Below are 24,646 nucleotides of genomic sequence, written 5' to 3'. Positions count from 1 at the left end.
AGAAACACTTTTTTTAGCCAATTTATAAGTCTCAAACAAAAGGGTTCAATAATGGAGCACATTGAGGAGTTCCAAAAATTGAACATAAGGGTAAAAGATATTCCAGAGCAGCATAGGATTGATGTGTTCATAGGGTCTTTAAAGGATAATATCCAACATGATGTTCGACTTTGGGAACCTGATTCATTAGAGAAGGCATTCAGGTTAGCAAGAAAAATGGAAAGAAAAATTATGGCAACCAGGAAGCATACCACTCACAACTATAAAGATGGAAGTGCAGTTGCCCCTAGTCTTCCACAACCTATAAGGTTGACACCACAACAATTGGAAGAAAAAAGGGAAAAAGGGCTTTGTTATAGTTGTGATAGCAAATACACTAAAGGTCATAAGTGTGCTGAGAAGAAATTATTCTACATAGATTGTGAAGAGGAAGAAGAAAAGGAGCAAGAAAGGTCAAAAAAACAGGATATGCTCCAGGAACAAAGCCTAGATGAAGAACAAATAAATCCGACCATATCTTGTAATGCATTGGCGGGAATTACCACTCCTCAAACCATCAAGATAGAAGGACAAATCAAGAAGAAAAAGGTGATAGTGTTGATTGTTTCAGGAAGCACCCACAATTTTATTCATTGTAGGGTAGCAAAAGAATTGAATTGCTTCCTATATCCAGCACCAGAGTGTCAAGTGATGATTGCAAATGGAGGAACAATAAATTGCTCTGGAAAGTGCCATAATATCAAGCTATCCATGGGAGAATATGTATTGACTAGCCCAATGCTTTCCATTCCAATGGGAGGTGCTGATGTTGTACTAGGAGTCCAATGGCTACAATCCTTGGGTACAATAGCTTTTAATTTTCAAGAACTTTTCATCAAATTTTCTGTGGAAGGAAAGGAAGTTGAATTAAGGGGTATTGCAGGGAAACCATGAAAGATAATCAGCTCTAATGGTATGACAAAGCTTCTAAAAAAGGAGCAAAGGGGTGTAATTGCACAATTATGTTCGCTAGATGTTTCCACATTAGAATCATCCATTTCTCCAGATCTCCAAAAAGTCCTGGCCAATCATTCCTAGGTATTTGAGACTCCCAAAGGTCTCCCACCTATGCGTGATCATGATCATGCTATTCATCTGATTCCAGGAAGTGTTCCTCCAAACATCAGGCCATACAGATATCCCTATGTCCAAAAAAGTGAAATTGAACGTATGGTTGCAGAAATGCTAGAGGCTGGTATAATTCAACCGAGTCAAAGTTCTTTCTCTGCTCCAGTAGTATTGGTGCACAATAAGGATGGATCATGGTGCATGTGTTCGGATTATAGGGAGCTCAACAAGCTCACTATTAAAGATAAGTTCCCCCTTCCTGTCATTGATGAATTACTGCAAGAATTGCATGGATCAATTTACTTCACCAAGTTGGATCTTTGTTCAGGATATCATCAAATCAGAATGAAGATTGAAGACATTCCGAAAACGGCATTTAGAACTCATGAGGGTCATTATGAATTTTTGGTCATGCCTTTTGGCCTTACCAATGCACCTTCAACATTTCAAGGTTTGATGAATTCAATTTTCAAACCATTCCTTAGAAAATTTGTGTTAGTATTTTTTGATGATATACTTATCTACAACAAGTCTTGGAAGGATCATGTTGAACATGTTGATAGGGTGCTACAACTATTGGAAGAGAAACAATTATATGCCAAAAGATCCAAATGTTTCTTTGGAGTCTAGGAGGTGGAATATTTGGGTCATATTGTATCTCATGAAGGAGTTAAGGTAGCCCCTACCAAAATTAAAGCCATTAAGGAATGGAAAATCCCCAAGTGTGGGTACTTATTCGAAAGCTACGACAAGATTCCAGTACGTCTGATACATTTAGCTGGAAAAATGATTCATTATGGTACAAAGATCGCTTAAACCTCTGTAAGAATTCCCAGCTAAAACAAAAGATTCTTATGGAATTGCACACTTCTCCCTTAGGAGGGCACTCAGGATTTTTAAAAACTTACCACAGGGTTAAGAAGGAATTTTTTTGGGATGGCCTTAAAATAGATATTCAAAAGTTTGTGGCAGAATGTTTGGTTTGCCAACAAAATAAAGTTGAAACAATTAAGACACCGGGTCTATTACAACCTTTATCCATTCCAATCCAACATTGGGAGGAGGTATCAATGGATTTTATCATAGGTTTACCCAAGTCTGAGGGAAAGAGTGTCATCATGGTGGTAGTTGACAGCCTTACCAAGTATGCACACTTTTGTGCATTATCACAGCCATTTAAAGCTAGTACAGTTTCTACTGCAGTTATGGAAACAATTCAAAAGCTACATGGAAACCCAAAGATTATTGTAAGTGACAAAGATCCCACTTTCACTGGAAATTTTTGGACACAATTATTTTCTTGTCTTGGTACTCAGTTAGCTTATAGCTCATCTTATCATCCTCAATATGATGGGCAAACTGAGATAGTAAATAAATGTTTGGAAGGATATCTTTGTTGCTTTGTATCTGATAAACAGACACAATGGGTCAAATGGTTGCCTCTGGCTGAATGGTGATATAACACTTCCTTTCATACAACAACAAAAATGACCCCATTTATGGCACTTTATGGGTATCAACCACCATCCATCGCATCATATTTAAGAGAAAATTCTAAGGTTTGGGCAGTGGAACATCACAGCGAACATCAACAACAAGTCCTCCAACTCTTAAAGGATAACTTCGTGTTGGCACAGAATAGAATGAAACAACAGGAAGATCAACATCGCAGCGAAAGAAGTTTTGACGTAGGTTATTTGGTATTCCTACGGCTACAACATATAAGCAAATGTCCCTCAAGCAAGCTAAGAAGGATAATAAATTATCACCAAAGTATTATGGTCCGTACAAGGTGTTGCAAAAGATTGGTACTATGGCATACAAATTGGAGCTTCCTGCAGCTTCTCGATTGCACCCAGTTTTCCATGTTTCATGCTTAAAGAAGGTTATAGGCGACAAGCTCCCAGTTCAAACAATATTGCCAGAACTTGACGAGGAAGGAAAAATTATACTGGAACCAGAAGCAGTTATAGAAACAAGAACTCGGCAGCTACGAAATCGATCAATTTCATAGTACCTTATCAAGTGGAAGAACTTATCCGCTGAAGATTCCACATGGGAGGATGAGAATTTTATGCAGAAGTATCCTGAACTACTCAAGCGTTGAGGACAACACTTTTTTGAAGGAGAGGGGCATGTTGGGTTCCTATAATACTAGTGCTTACCCCATTACTATTGTAGTTATACCCCTTATTTATATTGTTGTGCCCCCATTACCCCCATATTGTTATTAATGTGCCCATAGAATCCCTCTATTGTTATTTTTGTGGCTTTATATTATTATTGTTAGGTCGGCTGGATTATATTGTGACTCCATAGACTCCTATAAATAGAAAGGAGGTTTTGTCATTTGAATCATCCAAGAATTGTTCATTTATGTAATGTAAAGGTGGTTGCCCCCTCGAAGAGGCTGAATTCTAAGGCATTGATCTATCTTTTCTATCTTTTCTTGAGCTGGTTTCATAACAGTACCTCTCAAACCCCTTGTGACCCTCCCCCCCTGCTACACAATCAGCGCAACAAAGGGGGGGTTCTGCACCCCCTCTAACTCCCTAGTTAACTACGTGGGCTAGTCATGGAAAGAATATAACACAACCCAACAAAGTGGATGAAAAATTTAGAAAGATGTTGAATTTGGAAATCTCAAGTGAAGAAATATGGGATCAAGTATGTGAAACCATATAGTAATTTTTGATCCTAACAATATGACATCTCATCAGTATTTTCAAGCCAGATCATCAACAAATTCCCAAAAGATAGAGCCACCTCTTCAGGGTTTTCTCGGTTCCTACAATATTGTCCTATTTTTGTAATTTTTCCCTATTTTGGTATGATGTTCCAATATATCATAGATATTTTTCAAATTTTGTATAAATAACTCCTTCTTTGAGTTATTATGGGTTGAACCCTTGAACAAGATATGAAGCAAATTTGTACTAAGTTGGAGCATTTTTTTTTAATAATAAAGGTTTCTTGATTTATCTCATATGGTATGTTTCTCAATGAGTTCTATTTCATGTTATTCATTCATTATGTTTTCTTCATATAAATTAAGTCTTTTACAGTTATCTGATTCAAAATCTAACTGAGTTTCAGTCTCATTTTGAATCCCCTGTGAAATTGTGTTTATAAAAAGAGAATAATTTACAAAATCGTTTGTTATTGTAAGTTCCTCTTTAATTATAAATTGAGTCAAATATCTATAACAATTTAATTATATTTTGTTAATTAAGAAAACACTTTTTTCATAAATTCTTCTTATAGTTTGTTAAGTATTCAGTTTGAATATTAAATGAATTATACTTCTTTATGCTCTACTTTTCCACCCATTTAAAATCAAATTAACTATGTGCAGTTAAAGAACAACCTTTTATTTTACTTGGAAATCTATCTAAGTTTAAAGTACCTATTTATAAATTGTTCACTAGTCATCCAACAATTCAAAACAACAAAACATTATAGATGCTTTGGCATAACTAATTGACCTAGAGTTATCTCAAAGGACAACACTGCACATGGTGATTATTCATAGGCCACGACTATCACCTACAGTCTTCATGAAGTATGAGCCCTATGCGTAGTTCAAGGCGGATTTCCATAACGTTTACATCCATGTGCTTAAAGATAAAAAGAAGGTGAGGCATAAGTTATCGTACTTGGTGAGTGAAGATGACATCACGGATATTGTTGTAAAATGGCCCCCTGAGTGGACCATTCTGGTGGAAAGAGGTGCAGGATCAAGCCAGTCAACAGGCGAGACATCTGCGACCACCGTGCAAAAGAAAGCAACTACAACCAGGGATGCTGCTGCAAAAGAGGCCGCACAGAAAGAGGTTGCTGACAAAGTTGTTGTAGAGAAAGAGCAGGTGAGAAAATAGATGACCATTGAGGTCGGTGAGTCTAAATCGTTGAATACTGAGGAAAAAAAAATTAATCTAGGCATGAAGGAGATGAGGGCAAGTAGCAACGCACTTCGTTTGTTGTTAAAAAGTGGTCCAAGGTGACAATATCGGGCCTAAGGAAAAAAAAGGGTCTGACAGGTATGCACACGTGGATCCAATGGTCCTCACAGAAGGGAACTTGGGCAAAATAGGGGTCAAGGTCCGTGATACAATGACCGAGCTATTGATGCAGTTCAAACAACCATACAAGCAAGCATTGGGCAACGTGTAGAAGGATTTGCGTGACGGGTACATTCAAACTGGGTGACTTCAAGCGAGTGTGAGTCAAGAAAGCCTCAGTAGGCCATTACCTCAGTAGTTGATGTAGAGCACACCCTGGATCTTAGGGTTATTAAGATTCCAGATGGAGTGGTGCACGTAGAATGAAAAGAGGCCCGAGCTCAGTTGGCAATGTTGAAGGACCTCAGCCTAAATCTGGCGGCTCTTCTGATACAAACATTGCATGAACTACATCAGGGTGTTTCAGATGATTTGTGCATGAGGGAGCAGTGCACCCTACTGATTATAAGTGAAGTCAAGACTAATAATCAGAAATTTTTTGAGGAGATGACATATGCCTTGAAAGATAAGGAGGAAATCACAATGTGAAGTCAGAGTTTGGACGCAGTAATTACACATGCATGTAACAAATTTCTAGATTTATAGATTGCTACTGATGCAGAGTCCACTGTCAAGATCCATAAGTTGGTTGTGGTCATGAAGGAAGCAAAGGAAGAAGTGGGCAAAGTTCGCTTTGAACTCCAAGTACAAATCTTCGAGCTACAACTTAAATTGTAGCCAACTACTTTGCCTGAAGTCGATGAGTAGTGCGGAGCTACTATAAAGGAGGGGATGGCGAACTTGGATTCAAAAGTTAAAGGATGCAAAAAGGTGTTTGAGTGGGCCATGGAGTGGTGGACTTCCCTACATGAAGATCCTACCCTGCAGCGGATTGGCGCAGACTTACGAGAAAAGCAGCTACAGTTTGACAAGATCAGATCAACTATACAGACATTGGCACCAATCCAGCACTTCGCAAAGCTACAGGAAGGCAAGCATTTGTAGACAAAGATCAAGGAGCTCCGCAGGAAAGTATCCATCCTTTGGACCAGAACGCAACCATAGATAGAGTAAGCCAATTAGCTAACTCAGTATTTGCAAAACAAGATGAAGGGAATGCAATAGACACAACGCACTATGTGCCTCGCGCTAGAATGTCCTATAATAGAGAAGCTTGCGGAAGAAGTACAGTGGGAAGATACGTAGGGGACAGCTAATCTTAGGTGTTGAAGTTAGAGTTCTGCGAACTCCAAGTGAAGATCGAGGTACCATCTTAGTGACTTGAGGACGAGTCACCTAATTGTGTTGTGGGCCTGTTAGGATGGGGTCCCTGGGGTCAAGTTTTGGCCTATTTTGAGCTTAATTTTGTATGAAATGTAAATTCTCCGCGAAATGTGAAAATTGGAGGGCGAAGATAGTATGAGTCAAAAGGGCTTTAGTCCCTTAGGTGGGTAGGTGATATGAGAGTTTTGAGGTCCTCCCATGGTCCGCACACCATGGTATTATAAGAAAAAGGCTATATATTGATGAGTCATAGTGAGTCTAGGAGGTAACTAAGCTAAGTAAGAATATCATTGTATTGAGCAGTAGCTAAGTTAGGAAGGTTTATTCCTGTACTTAGGCGAAAGGGGAAGGCTCCTGCATCTGAGTGCACGAAGACCTTGGTAAGTCCACATGTTGAGTGCATAGGACCCTCCAGCTGAGTGCGCAGGAAAAGGAAGTCTATATTTTCAAAGAAAATCTAATAAAATATAGATTTTGAAGACCTATTTTGTGCATCTATCTGTGTTATTATTGTATTTTTATATGTCCACTCTATGATTAGAATTACATGAAAGATTACTTAATTTGTGCCCAAAAGAAGTCAATTTATAATATTTATGCATCTTATAACTATTTAAGGACCTTCATGAAAGTATAAATATTGTGTTTACGTTCAATCATTATCACTGTTCTAAGAATATCAGAGCTTCGTGCATGTAGAAATAAGCCCTAAGGAGCACAAGAACCTTTCACACAAACCTCTGGATGCGGAAACCTAGTTCTATCATCCCCCAATACTGCTTCGGGTGATACTTCAGCCTGTGCTATGCAGGTTGTTACCGAAAGGGCTAGAATTTAGGGTTTCATTGGTTGGCACAGCTAACTTTGAACTCGGGTCAGGCCCAAGCAAGCTAACACCTAGTCTAGACATCTTTACTATTGAATTCTTCAAAGAAGGATGAAACATTTTGGGGGTTGAGATCCATGAGTTAGTGGAAGATTCTTACTGCTCCCAATAAATCTGGTTGGGTTTGAATGCAAACTTTCTCACGCTCATACCCAAGAAAGGTGTGGTGCTTGACCCTGGCAGCTTCCAACCAATTTCTATACGCAATTTCATTTGCAAGGTCATTTCAAGAATTCTAGTCTGAAGGAGAAAACCCCTAATACATGAAATTATTAGGCCTCAACAACTAGGATTTGTGGAAGGGTGAAAAATAATGGATGGAATATTGGTGGACCATGAGGTTGCCCACTCCATATCCTCATCCATATCAATAGGTATGCTTATAAAACTTGATCTCTCCAAGGCTTATGATAGTTTGGATCAGGATTATTTTTTGTACATCCTTAATGCTTTTGGTTTCTCTCCTTCCTATATTAGTGTGGTTAAATTCTTTATCATAACCCCCTTTTATTTAATTCCTGTTAATGGAGTTCCCTCCCGCACCTTATGGGGATCCAGGAGGCTTTTTCAAGGGAACCCCATATATCCCTTTCTCTTCATTATAGTAGCTAAAGGTCTTCACCATCTTATTAAGGAACCAGTGGGATATCATAATCTCCAGGGAATAGAACTCTTCCAGGATGCCCCCCACAATCACCTACCAACAATTTTTAGATGAAAACATGTTATATTGGAAACCAACCTTGAAAGGGGCTCGGTAATTTGGGCCCATGCCAGAGTTGTTCCAACAAGCATCAAAAACATAGATTAATGACGACAAATTAGATGTCTTCTTCTTTAGTACACATCCTCAGGTGCAAATCCATCTGTCCTGGACACTAGGATTTGGAATTAGATCACTCCCCAGTACATACCTTATAGTACCTTTTGTATCCAACTCGCTAAAGACTGCTCACTGGAAATAAATGCTAAACCACAATGATAGGAGGCATTCCAACTGGACTTTCCAGGTCCTAAATTCAGTCGACCAGCTAGTTATTTTGAAGGCAATTTTGCAAGCCATCCCAATATACCAACTCTTGGCCCTTCTAGCCCCTTGAAGCATTTACAAGGCACTTACAGCCAAATTTCAAAAATTTCTTTGGTCAGGGTCACAGATAGACAATAAATGGGATCTCGTGGCCTAGGATAAATTATACAAACTAAAGCCCCATGGAGGTCTAGAGCTAAAAGATCCTAAACTATTGTCGGATGCCCTTAGTGCTAAAGTATGGTGGTGATGGCTACAAGGAGGGCATGAGATATGGAAGAATATTTGGACATTCAGATATAGTGTTGCTGGCTGGAAGGAGCCTCTGAAGAACCATCACAACCTAGAAAATGGTTCCTCTATTTGGAATCGGGAAAAGGAACATCAGGATTTATTACGAGACCACGGATTTTGGGAAATCAAGAACAAATATAAGGCTAGATTTTGGGAGGAAGCCTAGATGAAACACCTTAGACTAGCCCAAGATAATATCTTCAAAGATCTTTAAGCCTTTACCACTTAGTTGGGAGCTGAGAGAGTCAAGGAATTCTTGAAGGACACTAATCTGGGGTCGAAATGGAAGATTTGGAAAACCGCAGCACATTATCCATCCCATGATCCACCTCTAGATTGTGAAGCCATTAATCTGATTCTCTGTTAATGCCCAATTCTTAACAATGGGGAACCTAATAAGTTGCGGTGGGGGCACCTCTTGAAGGGTATGTTCTCTCTCAAAGAAGATTATTCGATTTTATGTTATGTAGGAGATCAGGATTCAGACCCCTTGTGGAAACAAATTCGTTACTCCAAATTTTGTCCAAAAGTTTCATTTTTTCTATGGCATATTGGGCAGGGAAAATTCCTCAGTTGGGGAAAAATCAAGAAATATTTTTTTTTCATGTTCCAGTGCCCTCTATACTGTATTAAGGAAGAAATAGTTTATCACCTCCTAAACTCCTACCCCAAGGAAATGGAGACTTGGGGTCATCTTTCCTCCTTGTGTGGGGTGCTTGACTGGTCAACTAGTAGCTTCAAAGAATCATTGGAGGCATGGAGATGGACACTCTTTAAAAATTTCATTTTCAATAGAGCATGGTGTCTCTCACAAGGATTTGTCCTTTGGAACGTATGGAAAGAAAGAAAGGGTAGTATTCCACTAAGAAACAATCCAAAATGAGTAGGTGTAGAAGAATGTATTATGAATTATGAAAGAGACTCTTTCCATTTGTCGCTGGTTACAGGACAACTAGAAATCGAAAGGGGAGGAACGTGACATTCTAGTAGCTCTTGCTCTTAACTAGAATTCTGCTAACCTTAAGCCTGCTAACCTCCAACTAATGAGGGAGAAATCATCCAACACCTTACTGTACCCCCCAATAGGGTTCTTCAAACTCAACTTTGATGTTGCCTCAAAAGGAAACCCAGGACTGACAGGTCTCAAAAGGATAATTCACAATGACGTTGGGCATACGGTGAAGTTTTTTGCAACCTCATGTGGCAACTCCACAAACAATGTGGAAAATTTTCTCACATTGGAAAAAGGGATACACACTGCTGTGGAGCTAGGGGTGAAATAACTACAGGTCACAGGAGATTCTCATATTGTTTTCATTGTGTTGCAAAATCTCATAAATGGATCCCCCCCAGATAAAGTTATAAAGAGATGGAGGCTAGAACTGATAGGTGAGAATATACATTCTAGACTCTCTTCCTTTATATATGTGATCATTGAGATTGTGGACCATGAAGGTAGCAAGGTGGTGGACAAACTTTCTAATTGGGGAAGTGAACACTAGGGCCAACAACTCCTCTATGATTGGCCCCCTCATTCTAAAAACACTCACCTAATGTAGCTACAAAGAATTGTGACAATGGAAGATGCTTCCCCAATGGGGTGGATGAACTAGATGCACGACACAATGCGTGGGTGATGAAATTCACCACTTTGTTACAGGTTTGTGGACTGGCTTTCATGTCCTCTAACATTAAACTGCGTACGGTAGGAGTTAAGGTGATTTGTGTGAAATCGTAATCAGCTTCGACCTAAATAGGAGGTGACGTTCGATGACAACATATGGCAGGTGGTGGATGTATTTTTTCTTGGTCCTAGCTCATTGTGTGTTATGGGTATTGTGTGAGTAAGAGTAGAAAACAACGAAGGTTTATTGTGTGGGAAAGGTGGAAAACCTATCACTAGTGTCCCCTCCCTAGTTTTCGGATCTGTGTAGTGGAAGTTTCTTCTTTGGTGTGTGGCATTCAACACCTTTGTGTGCAAGCAAAGCGTGGCCTCTAGATTTTGTGGTTATATAGTGGTTTTTGTGCATGTGGGACGAATATTCTTTGTTCTTGCATGCAAATTTGTCCCCCCCCCCCGTGCATATCCTCTCTGGAAATTTGTAAACTTCGACGGTCTCTGCGTCAAGGCTTGTGGTGGCAAGGCTTTTGGGTAGGCTAGCTTGTTATTGTCTAACGTCAACATGAGGGTGGTGGAGAGATTGCTTAGCTCCATCTTGTTAGCAAGTCTTGGTGGGTCTGGTTGTGTGGAGCCTCATTGACAAGGGAATGGCAAACTTGGGGGGTTTTTATTGTATTCTGCACCCCCATCAGTTGCTTTACTAGGCCTCCTCAAACTAGCTTTGGTTCAACATTAATGAATCCAATTCCTCATCTTAGACAGTCCTCCTCCCCCACAAAGCCCAGCTCGGTTGGACAAGGGGGTCGAGGACCTCAATTACACACGATGGTTATGGAAGTGGAGAAAATTAGAGCTAGATGGTGTGATAAGACAACTAGTCACTCGAGGTGGGAGACATCTAGAGTCCATGATGGTTAGGGTCAATGTGGCTCAGTGGTCATGCATGACGGTCACACTCTATAGCCTCAGCAATGGGATAGGGTAAAGAGACGTGGTGGCACGGGTCGACGAGGGAACATAAGGCGTATGGTGAAAAGTTTGAGGGAAGTTCATGAATGATGTTTGGAGAATTATAGGTATATGATTCAATCAATGTAGGAGTAGTTAGAAATGGCGGACTAGATCCGCCTAGAAGAACATGTACAACTCATAGCTACTCTGAAAAAAATGCACTACCTTCAGTGCCATATCCGAGAACGAGTTGCGGTGATTTGGCGTGTACAAAATTTGCTAATGGTGAAGCTAGAGAAGATGGATTCTTGGATGGCACACTTTGAAGAACATGTCTAATGTTATTTCAACCCTCTGCCGCCTCCTATAATAGCCCCAGAAAACCAAGCTTCAATTACATCAAATGACTAGCATGGTTATAGGTGTTCTCCTAGTTTTATGTGTTTTATGTTGCTTCTAGCGTAGTAGGTTGTGGACGGTGTCCTTATTTTCCTTTCTATTTCTCTATCATAAGTTGCTTGCAATAGTCAACAAACCTAGTCAGGGTGAGGCTACCTGCATTTTTCTATCAATGTACTTATTTTCTAATGAATGAATAGAATGTTGATTTAAAAAAAATAAAAAATAAATCTTCATTATTTTATGATAACTAATTATCATAGAACAAGGAAGTACAAATAAGTTTTATTTTTGGGAAAAAAGAATCATAAACAATCAGAATTTCAAATTTTATTTATTCTTATAAATTATTCCATGACCCTTACCCTTTCTTACTCTTATTTTTAATTTAAAAAAATCATATAACCCTTCATTGTGACTCTTTCTTATTTTTTCTTATTGGTTAATCCTTATTGTATTATTTAAAATGTGCATAAACTCTTTCTACCCATGCATATTGACACTTCAATTATGAAGTAAATTATGAATATCAATGGTTTTATAATAAAATAAATTATATCAAAACTATTATTTTTTATACATTTTAGTTTATCACATTTATTAATTATATAAAATAATAAAAAATACATAATTTTGATAATATAATGTTTTATGATTTTTATAATATGTTATTATAAATAAAATATGTTAATAATTAATAAATATGAATGTACTACTCTAAAAAATATGATTGCATCGAGAAGTGTACTAAGAGGCACATTTTATAACGTAGTATAAGGGAAATATTTTTGTACCACACATTTTATAACCATTTATGAAGACAATGTGTGATTTTGTCCATACTCAATGAGGAGTTTGCAATGTCCCTTTAAAAGTAAGTAAAAAAAAGAGGGTTGTTATTATAAATAACAATCATTTACTAAATAAAAAATTAAATAGGCCATAATAAAAATAAAAATGAATGTACATATTTGGTTGGTTTTCATTAAAACATTCTAAAACATTAATAATCTCACTTTCATTAAGGGTGGTTGTAGTGAGAGTGGTGTGTTTGGCCCCAATGAACATATTGAATCATAGTATGCCTGGGGTCTAGGAACCGCCACAATAATCATGTTCAATAAAAGGATTGCATTGAATAAAAGCATTACCTTTATAGAAGGGTCTTGAGATTGCATTGGATAAAAACATAACAATCCTCACTATCTTTGGAGACTCTATGTTGATCATTCGACAACTTAATAAAATTCAAAGGACCTCAATTTTGAATCCTCCTTCAATTTTACAAAGGATAAAACACCAGGTTCATAAGTTTGAAAAGATTGAGTTCTATCACATTTTACGCCACCTAAATTTTGTCGTAGAATTTTTGGAAAAAAAGGGTGAAAATTTAAGTAAAGGATAACTATTGATAAATATGGAATAGAGCCCATCCTCTCCCATTCTATGAAATGATTATGGAAAAAATAAATTTCATTAAATTTGACCAAGGCTAGAATAGTTGAACCATGGTAATACTCTCCATGATGGAGTTGTGTCTGAAGCACAAGAGGGCCCACAATGTAAGCAAGGCCAAAGTGAGGAAAATGGGGACTAAATTCGAAGCTTGGTACTCTAGAAAGCTAGGAAATGGGTTCTTATTGTCATAATATGGTTTATTATGTACTATAAAAGAAGTGTTTCCTAGGGTTTTATTGTTGATTCTACAATTGAGTTTCTAGTAGAATATAAGGGGGCGGTAGTTGTAAAAGAAACCTCTTCAGTTTTGAAATTTTGAACTGTCATGAAGCTATGAATAGTGAAGAATCTATAAGGGAGTTGGCCCAGATTCCCACCTTCTATTAACATAAACCATAACTATTTCGTTCAAAAAGAAAAATTGTTTTCATTATGTTCATTTAATTAGTTATTGATATTACAACTTAGCACAAAGAAAGTGCAATAAAATATTTCGCTCACTGAACTATAAATACAATATTTTGGTGTCCATCTTAAGTAATATAATTTTATATTAAGCATTAGAAAAAAACACTTATGTTTTAACTTTTGAGCATGAAAAATTTGTATAGTTCTTATACTTTTTAAAAATATTTCAATATAATACTTGAATAAACCATATGAATGTCCATGTTTACTAATATGTTTCAATATCAACCTCATATACATAGAGAGATAAACTAAGAAAAAAATTACATAATGTTGATCATTAATATAATATTTTAATGTATTAAAATATTGTAATTGGAAGTAGAAAAAAATCATTTACTTCTTTAATAAGAAGGAGATATGTAATTCATTCCATTTTTAAAATAAAATTACTATATGACAAAATATTAATAATAGTAAAAATATTTTCCCCGATTGGTTTGGAAAATGAGTGCAATCAGGTGCTTGGGAGGAGAGCTTACCACCTTACAAAACAGTTAAGAGGGGGGTTCCTCACTGTTGTAGGGAAAAGTATCCGACTCGGATGACCCTATCCCACTCTAAGGGTGACAGTTCCTTAGAAACAACTGTAAAACAAACTACTTAAGGTTTACTTCTTTATGAAAGCAAAAGAGAATGGGGAAAGCACTAACCGTTGCCTTGCGCTTAATGTCGAATCCAAACTCTTCTCTTTGGCCGCTTGCTCCTAGCTCTTTGTTCTTCTACTCGCCCAGCTACGATGAGATCCTGCAAAATAACAAAGAAGGAAACTACAAGAGGCATGCAATCATAACTGGTTCATGGATTAGTGTAAACCAAACATGCAATCATCACAATATATAATTGAAACAAGAGCACATAGAAGAACCTCAATAGCTTTTATTAATGAAGAAATAAAGGTTCTGAGAGTATTACAACCATTGAAGGCTCCAACCCAGCAACACCTCCCAGCAGAAAGAATTGCTCTTCTTCACCTCTCTCAAACAATCACCCAATAACTCAATAGTGAAACCAACAGCATATCATTACTTTGCACAAAATTCCAGCCCCCTGAGCTCATAGGAGAGAGCTCAATATATAGATGAATTGAGAAAGGATGAGTCAGCTTGCAACTGATGTGTAGCTGCCTTGTGTCCTCTCTCTCTTCAGTTAATCTTTAGTTGATCTTCAGTTCTTGAGTCCACTTGGAGAACTTTGCTTCCACTTGGAGAAACAGAGCCTCTGACTCATCACAAGGCGAAATACCTGATCCAAGTGTCATTTTTGGAAAATTCCAAAGCAATGACTCACTGTGCCACTTGTCCCTTCTCGCTCAGTGCAGGTGGCCTTTGTCCCACTTGCTTTGCAACGCAGGTACACCATGGAGCAACTGAGTTTCAGCACAGAAACCTAGTGGAGCACCTGCTTTGATTTCAGGATTGCTTGTTTTTGAGTGTTTTCAGGTGGAGAACTGATCTGAGAGCTGTTGGTTTGCTGACCTTGTTCCTCTAGGGGTAGGAACATCATGTTTAGGGAACTTTGGATCCCTTGGATTATTGACAATTCATGCTTGTTGCTGTAAGGCACAAAATTGTCTATAACAGATGCCCCCTAAAGTATGAGGTCGTTTATCGGGTGAAATGCTTTATTGAGAGGATCCGAAGTTCATTCAATTTGCTGAGAAGTGTCCTGTAATAAGATACAATACAATACATTATTTTTCATACATTTTTCATGATCTAGCTGAGGCGGGCATTCCCATGCTCAGCTTTATAAATACATTTTGGTACATAGAACAGACGATCGTCTGATTGTAGACTGATAATTCTCTGCTGAAATTATCATCCTTTGAGAAGGATGATCATCTGCTGTAATGGTGTACATATCAAATGTCTTTATATCCTGAATATATATCGCAGCCCGGATGGATGAAACTAGATCCGGGGTCTTCAATCTCTTCCGATCTTCACTCGATGTACAAGTCGATCCATGTGAGAATTTCTTGAAGTCGAACATGGAAAGACATCGCTTGATTACCGGTCAATGATGTAAACCGTTAACAAGCGTGAGAGGAGTCACCGATAAGGATGATGACCCTCAAGGTACGGCAGTACAATCCACATGGTGGGAATAAAGGACTTGGCGTCGACCACCATGCAAAATCTTCTGGTCGAAGGTCATTGATGTATACCTGTCGCCGGAAGTGAGAAACTTGCCATTGAGGCATGCAAGCTTCAAAGTACTGAGGGGGGTGTTCCTAGATCAATTCCTTGGATAATGAGCTGATGTCGACAAGGAGCGATCCGTCAAAGGAGGGCCTTAATGAATCCCACATCAGTGACACGGAACGGAGCTAGTGATTGTGATGAGGTGAAAACAAACTGTGATGTATGATTCAGGGTAGCGGTCATGAAGTGGATGAAGGATAATGTATGGCAGTGGGTGGAACATGGTTGACTCTTTACAGAACCACATCTCTTGAACATACAACGACACTGATGTGATGGATTGGTAGCATTACCCCAATTGTGGATGGTGTGGCGAAGACCATGGTTATGAGACCGGTGAATGAAACAACCCAACCCGATGTGATACGGAGGACAAAGTGTCATGTTCAAGAGCGACTTGCTACCATTAATGCTGTGAGGTTCTCCCAATTTTTCCCCAGTCATTGCTGACCAGTACCTCTTTATTTTTGTCAAGCTTGAGGAGGATAACATATGCTTGTTCTATAACCTGCCCTTCGGGCAAGCCCATCGCTATGTTTTAACGAGCCTAGCGATAGGGAAACTCGTTCTCGTCTAAAGACAAGTTTGTCGCTATTTAATCATTTTAACGAGTCTAACGATAAAGAAAACTCGGTCCTTTTCATTTTTAGAGAGTCTGAAAAGGTACGAAAAGTTAACTCCAAAATTCCTTTTTCGTCTTCTAATCCCTTAAGTCCGAAAAAGTATAAAACAATACAGAAGGGATGAATTTTCGATTTCTTTAACGAGCCAAAAAACAAGCGCTCGATCTTTTTGTGTAATAATCCCTCAGGTCCAAAAAGATTAAAATCTAGAGGAGGGATAGCTCTTCTTGTCCTTTAACGAGCTGGAAGGCCAAAACTCGGCAAACTTTTCATATTTTACGAGTCAGTGAAAAGAGCTCAAAGAAGACTCGTCTTTTGAGGAACGAGTGATGAACAGGGATAGCAGCAGATTCCAGGTACAGGTTGGAATTCTCCAATCACGGCAGTGTCACAAGGATGGCTAAGTGAAATCACTCTTCGCAGCTGTTCCTCAAAATGGGTAAACAAACATATGGAGGTGAACGATTGGCCAAATGAACGGATGGAGGTGATGGCATATAAACACGACCAAGGGCTTTTAATATGGCTTTCAAAGGTTACATTTCTCGAGGTTGTTTACCGGTTCATTTTTTCTGGATGAGCTTGAACTGTAGGGAAAGATTGCTCACAACTTGTGTTTATTTTTTAACGAGCATGAACTCTGTACAAAACTGCTCGATTCTTGAGTTTATTTTTTTTAAACGAGCATGAACATTGCTAAAACTGCTCGATTATACCAGTCTTAATACAAGGAATGCTTTAGGTGAGGTAATCTTATTTAAGGAGCGATACCTCACTAATTACTCCAATTTGGCAGGTTTTAACTTTTGCCCTTCATCCTTTCTTTATGCAAGCTGGAAACGGCTAATCCTACGAGTTTAACGGGTTAGACCTACAGGTTTAAAGGGAGGACCTAAAAATTTACAAAAAATAAATAGTCGTCCCGTGCTTGCACTCCAAAAGGTTTGCATGCCCCCAGGTATAAAGTATAATTTCAAGGCTCTTCTTCTCCTCTGTCCCACCTTTGTTTTTCTACTTGTCGTCTTGCTATATTTTTAACGATACTTGTCTTCTCGTTATTTTTCGGTGCTGATGGTACTTGTCTTCCCATCAGTTCACTTTTTGATTTTTGCAAGATCGCAACAGATAAAACATTGGTGTTACGGGGGAGAGGTCCTCTTACTTATTATCCGAAAAATGGTTTTGTTTGCTGCCGCAAACTAAACTCTCTTTTCGGCGATGTCTATCATTAGGTTGCTAAGGATGGTGACTACTTGTTGCAGCAATTTCCTCTCTTTCTTTGAAGACTGCCCCTACTTCTCTTTTAAAACATATTGTTTTAATGGGTGAGGCTTGACATTCAAAGATGGTGCCTTCTTGCTGCCACAAATAGATCCCCTCCTTAGGAGAGCCCACTTCTTTAGACAAAGGGAGCGATTCTTCCGCTCCAACATAACTTTGACAAAATAATTTTATCCTAGAACAACCCTCTCTTCCTTTTTTGGATGGGGTACGGACTAGTCCATTCTTCTGCGGAAATTAACTTTATACCTAAGGTTTTCTCTGCCTGAGGCAAGCCAGGGTGCATGCCCCCTGGGTCCCAGTTCTTTTCTTTCCGAATTACTCGCATTCATCGGGAAGTAGAACCGGGGGCAGTGGCATTCCTTGATTGAATAAACCGTTAAGGGATGGTATTTGACTATTTGCAATGCGTGATCCTGGAAATGAAAGTTGGTCTACGAGCTTGACCATTCTTCCTTCGTGCGGAAAACACATGACTCTAAAGAGCGAGGACACTATTGCCTCCATGCAATATATATAGTCTCGTCCAAGGAGTAAGTTATATGCCAAGGGTCCCTGGACGACCATAATGTTCATATGAACTGTCTTCCCTTTCAATGTAACTGGAACATTGGGGAGAATCCCTAACGGGTGACTGGTTCCTTTATCAAAACCTGATAGATTTCTCATCTCAGGTAAAAGCGCCGAGCAACCCAGTGCTTTCCAAGCAACAGAGGAAAGGATACTCACAGATGCCCCTTCATCAATGATAGTTCCAGCCATCACCATTCTGTAGATTTGGACTATGATCCTGAATGGGATACTGGCTGGTAACCGGGGTCTGCCTAGTTGATTCCAATCAAAGGATACAACTAGGTTGCTTGGTGGTGGGACCGAATATACGGCCAGATACGACCCTGACGATGTTCCTTCCTGCGATAAAGGAATGGGCGCATTGCCCTGATGCTCATCAGAGTCTGTGTTGATGAAAAGAATATGGACGGTGTCATCCTTATCCTCTTCAGTGAGGGTGTCATTTGAAGATGGGTCTTCAATGACGGGGTCATTGGAGGATGAAACCTCCGAAGGAAGAACGGGGTCGACTGCCGTTTCGACCTTTAGACTTTCGTCTGTTCTGGATTCAGTAGGTTCATTTTCAATGACCGACACTTCAGCTGACCACTTGAGCGGGTCAGCTGGATTTTCAACTACCGAGGGATTAGGCGTGAGTTTTCGGTATCCAGGAGGAAGTCGTAACGGTGAAACCGGACGATCTTCCAAAACTCTCTTTGCCTCATCTAAGAATGGACATTTGTGGATGGCGTGATCGCCTTCACACAATATACAGGGTGATCTTGGTCTCCCTCTTCGTCCTTCACTCTCGCTAGTTGACGGACTGCAATCAACATGACTACCAGAGGTTGATGCTACCGGATTGTGCAACCTTGGGGACCAGTCCCTTAGTATCCGGGGAATACAGGGACAATCACGATGGAAGTGGGCCCCTTTGCAAATGACACATGGCGATTTAGGCCCGGTTGGTGCAGTGTGTGGGTTTTTGTCAGCTGTCTTTTGCTTGCCCCCAGTCGCCTTCACCATAGGCCCCTTCTGCTTCTTTTCTCTCTTCTTCTTTTCCTTCTTCTCCATGGGAGGCTGACTTTTGCCGGCTCTACCTTGTGAAGATGAAGGATCAGAGGAAGAATTGTAAGAAGTGGAAGGCTGGTGGGTAGTTCTAGATTGGTCTGACTGTTGATTCGACTGCTCAGGATTAGTGGCGATCTGGACTACATTAGTTGAAAAGAGCCATACAGGTAGGCCAATTGTCAAACCTGGAAGTGACAATGTTGCCATATGAGGCGCACCAACATCTCCCCAAGAGGAGAAGGGATTTGGACTTCCACCAAGATTATTTCCTTGGTTGGTGGGATCCATACTTTTCAACTGAAAGATCAACGTGGGAATAACAGGTGATTATGTTCCGCTTAAAATAAATTTTATTAACGACGCTTTTAGACACAAACTTGCTTTTTCATGTTTTAAGAGTCGAGAAAAAGCTAAAGATGACTCTAGTCGCCTTCGATGTTTTAACGAGCCCGAAGTGACAAATGCTCGGATGGACTTTTTCAGTTATAGAGTTTGAAAAAGGCCAAAAGAAACTTCTCTGGAGATCTAGGCAGAGGGTGTGCCAAACTTTTCGCGAAACCACAGAATATGTTTTACGGTACGGGTGGTCGATCTTCGTGAATGCTGTGTTCACTGCATCGCGATCAGTAGGGCGGCCGACACGGCTTCCTATGGATAAAGGATAATTGCCTATAGGGGTCTGCCAATATATACGCGACGGTACGTGGGAGCACAAGTCCGTATTAGTGCCACCGACTCTCAGGAGGAATCACCCACCTTCGTAGAGATCGACAGTCACTATGTTTAACGATGCCGGAACACGTCTCTACCTAGACCTCTATGTGTTTGCGTTATGTTACAAAGCGTTGTTATGTAAATTGGATTTATTTTAATGTTGATCTTGCTTATCAGTTTGCCTTTAAGGATCACCACGAGATGTATATAACAAATTCCTGAATGCAGTCTAAGATGAGAAGCAAACTTTTCAATCTTTCAACTTTGAAAACCTTAACTACTGAGGGAAAAGAAAGGCAAATCTTTTCACACAGATCATAGAGCACACACTAAAATGCAAATCTTTCCTAAATCGTGAAGCACACAGTCAAATGCAAAATGCACAATGCATGTATTTTCTTTTCCCTTTCTTAATGTGGATGGATTACAAAAAGAAAGTGGTTATATAACTTTGATTTCGATTTAAAGCGAAAGTACACAAGTTTGTCCAAAATCAAAAGACACCTTAAGATCCACTTGCTTAATCACTAGAAATACATGAAATCAAACCATACTAACGAAAGTAAAATGACTAATCAGCTATGGACAGCAAACAAGCTAACTCTTTAGACCAGCAAAATGCTTAACACAGGTTCAGATCTAAAAGGCCAAAAGCATAACTAGTTTACTTTTCGTTATGGGAAATTGTAAATGAGTAAGAAATTCAAAGAACAAGTACAATTTCGTTATATAACAGAGGCAGAATGATGGCAAGTAATATTGGTTTCAAAACCGGCACAAGACTGACACCTAGCAGCAAAACTAAGTGAAAACAGGCAAGAGAAAGGAGGAAACCCCAAATGCACTAGGCAAATTTGGGCCAACGCAGGCTCTGCACAGCCAAACTGGCTCTCAGCGCAGGTAGCCCCTTCGAGACCTGCGTTGCAAAGCAGGTAGCCTGTGTACTACCTGCTTTGGAAAACGAGAATTGCGTTTTCACAGTTTCCGGGTCATAATTTTCTCAAAAATGCACGGTTTTTGCTCAAATCAGAAGCAATCAGTCAAGCACACTCAAAGGGATGATTAGGAAGGTGCAAAGCTATCACTAAGAGCTTACAAGGATCCTTGTAGATCAGCTCTTCAAATCATGAATTTGCTCAGAAAATGAGCAAGAGTAGCTGCCCTCTACTTCGCTTTTGATATAGTCAAAAGCTTTTCGATTTGGTACTCTTTTGTTCAGGAAATGAATAGCAAAATACTACAAACACAATCAAACGGATACGATCCCCAGCGGAGTCGCCAGTTTGTTGTAGGGAAAAGTATCCAACTCGGATGACCCTATCCCACTCTAAGGGTGACAGTTCCTTAGCAACAACTGTAAAACAAACTACTTAAGGTTTACTTCTTTATGAAAGCAAAAGAGAATGGGGAAAGCACTAACCGTTGCCTTGCGCTTAATGTCGAATCCAAACTCTTCTCTTTGGCCGCTTGCTCCTAGCTCTTTGTTCTTCTGCTCGCCTAGCTACGATGAGATCCTGCAAAATAACAAAGAAGGAAACTACAAGAGGCATGCAATCATAACTGGTTCATGGATTAGTGTAAACCAAACATGCAATCATCACAATATATAATTGAAACAAGAGCACATAGAAGAACCTCAATAGCTTTTATTAATGAAGAAATAAAGGTTCTAAGAGTATTACAACCATTGAAGGCTCCAACCCAGCAACACCTCCCAGCAGAAAGAATTGCTCTTCTTCACCTCTCTCAAACAATCACCCAATAACTCAATAGTGAAACCAACAACATATCATTACTTTGCACAAAATTCCAGCCCCCTGAGCTCATAGGAGAGAGCTCAATATATAGATGAATTGAGAAAGGATGAGTCAGCTTGCAACTAATGTGTAGCTGCCTTGTGTCCTCTCTCTCTTCAGTTAATCTTTAGTTGATCTTCAGTTCTTGAGTCCACTTGGAGAACTTTGCTTCCACTTGGAGAAACAGAGCCTCTAACTCATCACAAGGCGAAATACCTGATCCAAGTGTCATTTTTGGAAAATTCCAAAGCAATGACTCACTGTGCCACTTGTCCCTTCTCGCTCAGCGCAGGTGGCCTTTGTCCCACTTGCTTTGCAACGCAGGTACACCATGGAGCAACTGAGTTTCAGCGCAGAAACCTAGTGGAGCACCTGCTTTGATTTCAGGATTGCTTGTTTTTGAGTGTTTTCAGGTGGAGAACTGATCTGAGAGCTGTTGGTTTGCTGACCTTGTTCCTCTAGGGGTAGGAACATCATGTTTAGGGAACTTTGGATCCCTTGGATTATTGACAATTCATGCTTGTTGCTGTAAGGCACAAAATTGTCTATAACACTCACCAACCCCCCACATGCATACACATGGAAAACTCACATTCTAACTACATCTCTTATTGCCGATATTCTCTGTTGCAGTTCTTATGGTGTGATTTAGTCTCTCCCCATGTGTGGGTGGGACTTATTGTTATAAATCAATTAACATAGCAATGAAAAAAATAAAATATATGTATAAACATAAACACATAAAACAAGAGATACACAAATATACGTGGTTCACCCAATGTGGGTTACATCCATGGAGAAACAAATAGTCCTTCCTTTATATTATCCAGCAAAATTAAGAGATACAACATATAGTAAATCCGTTGTAATTTCCTCTTCACTCTAGCACAATATTATCTCTCTTTCTCACATAGAATAATAATTCCAGTCGCAATAAAATTCTCTAATAAATTTGAGGGTTCGATTCTAGAGAAAACAAACCCCTAAATTATCATAACTTCTACCATCACATCCTTCCCTTAATGAATGGCCCAAATTGACTACAAAATTACAATATTTTACAAAGTAAATTTTCATCTATTTTTTTGCTTTAGGGGGTGCTTCCTCCAGATCCCCCCACTAGGGGGGGGCTAAAAAATTTGTCGTTATTCCCCTTAGATCCCCTTAATGGCAATCATATGGGTGGCATTTCCACCTCATTAGGGAATGCGATAAAATGCAGCTAAAACAAGACCTCTGAATCAAAAAGATAATTAGGCTCTTCACCCAACATTTATCGGGCCTTATAGTGTCTAGGAACCTGTGCATGGAAATCTATCTGTTTCTTGGGACTTTACTTCTGCTTATTTTGGCTTTATGCATGTCTATTCCTTAATATGGAGTTGTGGAATTTTGGTTTTGCTTCTAAGTTGTAAGGGTTTATGGTGTCTAGACGAGAAGGGGATTAAGATACGAGCTAGCTAATGTTCTAACAAATCTTTGTGTTGGTGTCGATGGTTTAAATGATGTTTTGACTTTCTCTAGCATTAAATTTTAACTTGGTAGTGGTCACCTCTCCTTCTTCAATTTGGAAGCCTTTGAAGGCTTGGAAAATCAATGATGCTTTTTGTGGGGTAATTTTTGAGAGCCCAAGATTTACTTCTATCATTTTGGGTGTTGAATACATTGGTTTCGGCTTAGATTGGTGTGAAAATCTCTCTAGTCTTCTGTTTCATGACTTGTGGATCTAGTGCCAATATTTGAAAATTCATCCGACACGAGGGTGTCTTTTTTCTTTGGTTACTGGTATTTTCCCCCTATAATGGTATTTATATTCTCTATAATAGAATCCCTTGGTAGTTCATACATAATGGTCAAGGGGGTGTGGTCATTGACCACAAGGCATGACTCTTGTCGATGCATAGGAGAACAAGGTTGTAATCATTTACAATTTGGATACCACTTTAGACATATGTGTTGAGATTTGTTATCTTGAGTCCTTATCCATTCTCAGATTCTAACATCCTTGAAGAGGTAGCCCAATCAGTTCTTGACCCTAATCACACCAAGGGAAGATGGAAAAAATACCTCACATCTATCACCCTTCATTGGAAGTTGAAATACCTAATAAGAATTCTTTTGTAAGAGAAACAAGCAGAGTATTATAACATATTCTTTACCATGAATGGCATCAATCATGCCCAATAGTACCAACATTCATGCTTGGAGATTTTTGTTTCCAGGATAGATCACTTGGAGAGTAATCTTTTATGCCAGGAAAGGTCACCAACTCTTTTAGGTTCGATTGTTAAAGATCCTACCCCTATGTCTTCCTCAATTTCTGTTATGTATTCCAATAGTACTTATATGTGCAGTTATATAATAGATACACCTATTTATTTCCAGTTGTTTTTGTATTTTTGTCAAACTTTAACATTGACAAGTGGTAAATATATCTGATTTCCCTTGTGGTAGATTGAGATTGCCTATGACTTGCTCAGTTAAACCATGGAAATCTCGCATTGTATTGATATTTTGATAGTTTGAGGTATAAGATTATTAATCCATAAAACAATAAAAATGAAAATATTTAATGTAATTTATAGATCAACTTGTATTCATCTTAACTCCATATCTATCAAGCATCAAGAGGGATCAAATTTTTCAAAGTGGAAACCTCCTTTTTGAGTGCAAAACTTGAGGAAAGGTTTGCACCTCGAGAGATTTGATCCTTATAGACACCAGATAGATCCATAGTTAAGATGGATCTAAGATGGTTTGAATTATATATATATATATATATATATATATATATATATATATATATATATATATATATATATATATATATATATATATATATATATATATATATATATATATATATATATATATATATATATATATATATATATATATATATT

This window comes from Pinus tabuliformis, chromosome 8 (genome assembly GCF_031772625.1).
Source record: "Pinus tabuliformis cultivar Carrire ecotype Pingquan chromosome 8, CPIR1, whole genome shotgun sequence".
Lineage (NCBI taxonomy): Eukaryota > Viridiplantae > Streptophyta > Pinopsida > Pinales > Pinaceae > Pinus > Pinus tabuliformis.
Note: the sequence above shows the minus strand (reverse complement) of the source record.